Source organism: Hyla sarda, chromosome 1 (assembly GCF_029499605.1).
Source record: "Hyla sarda isolate aHylSar1 chromosome 1, aHylSar1.hap1, whole genome shotgun sequence".
NCBI lineage: Eukaryota > Metazoa > Chordata > Amphibia > Anura > Hylidae > Hyla > Hyla sarda.
In genome coordinates this window covers 223,426,179-223,432,481 of record NC_079189.1, presented here as the reverse complement: position 1 = coordinate 223,432,481, position 6,303 = coordinate 223,426,179, and positions in this window count along the sequence as shown.

The following is a 6,303-nucleotide window of genomic DNA, read 5'->3' as shown; positions in this document are numbered from 1 at the left end:
TAATGGGGTCATTTATGGGGTATTTCTCAGAGAGAGGCCCCTCAAATCCACTTCAAACTTAACTCGTCCCCGAAAAATTCAGATTTTGAATTTTTTGTGAAGCCCTCTGATGTCTAATGTCTATATTTTGAAGACCTCTAATGTCTTCAAAAAGTAAAAACATGCCAACTTTATGATGTCAACATAAAGTAGACATATTGTATTTGTGAATCAATATATATTTTATTTGGAATATCCATTTTCTTTACAAGCAGAGAGTTTCAAAGTTAGAAAAATGCTAAATTTTCATGAAATTTGGGGATTTTTTGACCAAGAAAGGATGCATGTAATGATGAACATTTACAATATGTCACAAAAAACAATCTCGAACAAAGGAAGAATTTCCAGCGCAGGATAAATCCAACGGTGCAAATTTATTGATTAAAAACCCTTAGTACATGGATACAGCAATCACAGGTGACGCGTTTTGGCTCAAAAGGTGAGCCTTAGTCAAAACAATCTCTAAATCAGAATAAAAGGTAAAAGCATCCCAGAGTTATTAATGCATAAAGTGACAGTGGTCAGAATTGCAAAAAAAAAAAAAAAAAGAGTCCTTAAGGGGTTAATAATAGACCTGAGACTCAAATATCAGTGGGGATAATTCTTTATAGGGGTATGCAGCCTTCCAAATTAGTCCCATCAATATCCACAAGAAATGGGATGTTAGATCAAAAGAGGGTTCAACTCCTGACACCCTCGCAAGTCAGCTGTCTGAAGGGGCCTTGGTGCTTATTTGTAGTGTTGCTCGCGAATATTCGAAATGCGAATTTTATTCGCGAATATCGCATATTCGCGAATATAGCACTATATATTCGAAATTACGAATATTGTTTATTTTTTTTCACAGTACACATCACACATCACAGTGATCATCCCTCTCTGCTTCCAGCTTGTGAAGTGTAAAGAAGGCTCTAATACTACTGTGTGAGACTGGCGTCTGAATTTTCACATATGCAAATTTCCGTATATGCAAATTTTAGCGAATATATGACGAATATTCGTCTATATATTCGCGAAATATTGCGAATTCGAATATGGCCTATGCCGCTCAACACTACTTATTTGTCAGTGTGCTTTATGAGCTGCAGTGGAAGGTACTGTAGTGTTGGAACATCACTTAAAAATGTATGTTAGGTATACCCTTTAAGATGGCAAGTTGGCTGGATGGATAGTTGATGAAACCAGAACATGAAAGAAATTATCAGAGCCATGTTTACATTTAAGAGATGTTGGGCTTCTAGGAGCAATGACCACTAGAAAGTAACAGTCAATGCCACCTGGGGGGGGGAGATGACAATAAAGGAAAAAGGGGGAAGAGGGCCATAAATATCCAAAAAGCTACAAGAAGGCCTGGGGGTAGTGGAAAGGTTTGGGAACACCAATAGTGCTGCGACAAATAAGGAATATATGTGGCACAGTGAGGCAGGGAGAGGGAGGTGTAGAAATTATCCCGGGAGATTGCATTATGTGCCACAGGATTTGAAGGATGTCCAGTGACCATGTGATGGCATAATAGGTGGACTCTTCCAGGGTCTAAGGAATAAATTATTGTATTAGGGTAGCCTTCCTGTACAAGTCCTCCAGAGCAGGAGGATTAACAGACTTCCAAAAATATCTACCGGGTTTCAGCGGCTATGACCACTTTTTGGCATCAATGTACTGTTGTACATTCACAAAGGAGGTAGTGCGGCACTGCGTGAGTGTGCTGGATTAGGAATGGCAGGTGGGAGTTGGTGTAGCTGTAATGCCTCTGGTGGTGCTCAGATACTATAATAAGCAAAGTTCATGATATCCGTGAAGAGAAATGAAAATATCGGCACTCACCAGTGTGGCTGCAGGGTCTTCTTTATTGAGACATACTCCCATGCGGGGTACAGAAGAGAGGGGAGTGGGGGGACAAGTGGTGGCGACCGAGCTCTAGTTTCGCACACTTGGTGTGCTTCGTCCGACCATGATGATGGCCAAGTGTGCGAAACTAGAGCTCGGTCGCCACCACTTGTCCCCCCACTCCCCTCTCTTCTGTACCCCGCATGTGAGTATGTCTCAATAAAGAAGACCCTGCAGCCACACTGGTGAGTGCCGATATTTTCATTTCTCTTCACGGATATCATGAACTGTTGTACATTATTGATATACTATGGTTTGTTGTTTCTTGTTTGGATCTGGCTCTATACATATATACTTTTTTATATAGGCATTAATGTATTACATTATATTTTGTATAATTTCTTCTTTTATTATATATTTAGTTATACACATTTATTATATTTAAAATTTATTGTATATGACCTTGTCCACACTCACCCCAGTCTATGCGGCTTTTGTGCTTCACTTCCTTTTTTAATGTTATGAGGGATGAAATTCAGGGACTTCCATCTAACCCCGTTACAGGTCGAAACCTCTCCAGGAAGGAATATCAAGCCCTGATGAATTTGCAGCAAAACCAACAGTTTTTAATAAAGGAGATTGCTAAAGGAGGAAATGTAGTGTTGTGGCCCATTAACCAATATCTTAAGGAGGAGGAGAGGCAACTTTCAAACACAAAGTATTACAAAAGACTGCCGGCAGATCCGACTGAAATATTCCATAAGAAATTTGCTGGACACTGTCCTGGAGTTTGACATAATTACGAGAAAAGAAAAACAATTCTTGCAGGTTAGAAATCCCAAAATTGCTATGTTCTATATGTCACCAAAGGTACATAAGAGACTAGAGGAGCCGCCAGGCCGACCTATTATTTCGGGCATTGGGAGCCTGTGCGAGCAAGCCTGTGTGTTCATTGACTTTTTTTCTCCAACCTCTCGTAGGACGGTTACCTTCATATACAAGGGATTCGTTACACTTGATCCAACAAATTTAGAATGTTGAGTTGCCAGATGGGATCCTATTGGTGACGTGTGATGTAGAGTCACTCTACTCAAATATAGCACACAAGGATGGACTGACAGCAGTAGGACACTTTTTGGAGAAAGAGGAAGGTAGGGACAGGAACTTTGATTCTTTTTTGCTTCAGTTACTGGATTTTTTGTTACGCCATAATTATTTTGTTTTCGATGGTTGTTTCTTTTTGCAGGTTTCTGGTACCGCAATGGGTGCATGGTGTGCCCCCTCCTTTGCCATCCTATTTTTGGGTTGGTGGGAGGGGGCACATGTGTATCCATCGCGGTACTTTCATCAAGTTTTGTATTGGTTTAGATTCATAGATGACGTTTTTTTTTGTTTGGCAGGGGACCAAGGAGGATTGTTTGTGCTTCATCAAAAGCCTTAAAGGGGTACTCTGGTGGTCAACGTGTTTTTCCGTTTTTGACTTACCCTATTTGTTTTGTTTCATTTCTATTCTTGTTGTTTAGCCTACTCTATTTTCGTTCTTTGTTGTCTTTTTTATCCCCCACTTTGTTTTCCTATGTTTGCTTCTATTTCCTGTTTCTTGCTGTGCTGAAAACTACAAATCCCAGCATGCCACATGCCTTGCTGGTTTGAGGCGGCTCCTTCTTTTTTTTTTTTGTTTCACCCTACTATTTTCCCGGGTCGGCCCTCTTATACACAGCATACTAATATAAATCAGCCCTGGTTGGGATACACTGGCATACACACACACACAAAAGGGACTGAAACTCCCAGCATGTGTCATTCACGAGTCTTGAGTCTGTGGTATAACACCAGCATGCTGCCTCTGTAGTCTACTGAGGGCTGTAGTTCAGCACACCTCTGTAGGGCATACCCCAGTGTTTCCCAACCAGGGTGCCTCCAGGTGTTTCAAAACTACAACTCCCAACATTCACTGACAGCCTTTGGGCATGCTAGAAATTGTAGTTTTGCAACAGCTGGAGGCACACTGTTTTGGAAACACTAGCATACGCACAAATAACCCGGACTACAATTCCCAGCATGTGTCTTTCAGGAGTCCCGACCCTCCCCCTTCACATATAGAGATCATTCCCATTAGGAGATTTATTTCCCTGCAGTCCATACATCTCCAGCCCGTGCACCTTGTCATCCTCCCCTTCAGATAACACTCTTATCTTCTCTGTGTTCCTTTTCCTGTGCAGACCTGCATCATCAGAAGCAGTGCAGGGGGAGGGGAGGAGCTGTGTACTATGGCTTCTGTCATGCAGTCCTTGGAAGCGGGAGATGAGGGGCGTGGCTTATTTCTCATGCAGACAGAGAGAAAAAAAAGCTATGACATCTTGTCCACAGCAGACTCAGAACATGGCCGACTTGTGGACTACAGTAAAAGAAAACACTCTGAACTACAGAACTTCCTGCCCAACAAACAGGTAAGCAAAACACACACATGCTGCCAAAACATATAAGACATGTATATTGCAAAAAAAATTAAACTTACAAAGAAGATGCCATATAGTCAAAAAAATTAACCACCGGAGTACCCCTTTAATCAGAAACGGATCAACATCTTCCTGACATCAACTATATCATCTGTAAAAGTCGAATTTCTGAACCTTGAAATAAAGCTGGAGGATGGACATCTGACCACTAACTTATTCAGAAAAAAGACAGAGACCAGTAGTTTATTACATTTTAGGTCATTCCACCTGGAGCACACGCTGAATGGAATCCCGGTGGGACAGTTCTTAAGGGTAAGGAGAAATTGCAGCAAGAAAGGGGACTTCAGATATGAGGCACAAGATTTGACTAAACGCTTTTCCGATAGGGGATACCCTAAGAAAATAATTAGAAAGTCTTATGAGAGAGCACGGAGGTCTGATCGACAGGAATTACTTAAGTCCTCTGAGAGGAACTCGGATTTATTTAGTTTATAATAATCAGTGGAATCAATTGAGGAACCTACTACAACAACATTGGAATATCCTGAAGTCAGATAATAATATTAGGAACATCTTGCCAGACAAACCAAAGTTGAACAAGCAACAAAAAACGTGGTCTCAAATGGCTGGAGGTGCTCAACCCCAAATGCGGTTGTGCATTTATACTGGGGGAGCAGATCCTGCCCTTGTAGTCCTTTGCTAGGGGCGATCCCCAGCATAAAAATGGGAGGAGGCTGTGAGTCGACCGAATGCTGCCGTAATTGCCCACTGGAACCCTGTTTTGCTTATCACGCACAGGTAGGATTAGCGTTAGGTCCCGCGCCATTTTGAGAAACCTTGGCGTTGGTGTGCGGGCTCTGGTATGTCCTTCATACAAGGATATACTGGCGAATGTCTCAATTTTAACATCAGTGTTGAGGGATAGCCAATGTCATTGTATACATCTACCACAGTAGTGCACCTAAATTTCTGTATTGTATTATTCTAATTGTTACACATCCCCACCCTCTATCTGGTGTAGGATTCTATTGTGGCACTTGTAGTCCGCTGCAGGCATCCTCCATTGTATGCATTTTTATGCTGGGGATAGTCCCTAGCAACGGACTGCAAGGGCAGGATCTGCTCCCCCAGTATAAATGCACAACTGCATTTGGGGTTGAGCACCTCCAGCCATTTGAGACCACGTTTTTTTGTTGCTTGTTTAAATTTTATACTTGGAGGTGTGTAAACTCCTTAGTTAATGCACCTTGAATATCTTCCAGGCAGCATTAGGGTAGCACCTGTGAGGCCAGGCACCTATATTAGCCAACTCAGGTGGGGCTTGCAGCTTGCCTCCCTCCTCCCATTGTATGTGTGCTCAGTCACGCTGGAGGGTACCTGGGAGGAGGCTGTGAGTCGACCGAATGCTGCCGTAATTGCCCACTGGCCCCTGTTTTGCTTATCATGTACAGGTAGGATTAGCGATAGGTCCCGCACCATTTTGAGAAACCTTGGCGTTGGTGTGCGGGCTCTGGTATGTCCTTCATACAAGGATATACTGGCGAATGTCTCAATTTTAACATCAGTGTTGAGGGATAGCCAATGTCATTGTATACATCTACCACAGTAGTGCACCCATATTCCTGTATTGTAACAAACCAAAGTCATTTGGGGATAATTAGTGCTACATGGGATCCAACCATTCAGAAGTTTACATGGTTAATTATTAGGGTATGGGTATGGATTTGGGATACACCAAGGGGTGTGAGCACAGTGTGTAAGTTAGTGGTGCACAGGGGTGGAGGGTAGTGGGGGTAGAGGTATTTGAAGGGAGTGGTGTGATTGAAAGTGGTGATGGGACAGGGAGAGGGCTTGGGTTCACCTTTGCTTATGTTTACACAGGATATATTAGGAGATGGGTTCACGGAAATAATATTTGGGTCTCAAGAAAATGACAAGAAATGGTCTAACACACTAATGGTAAGTCACGTGGAGCAGG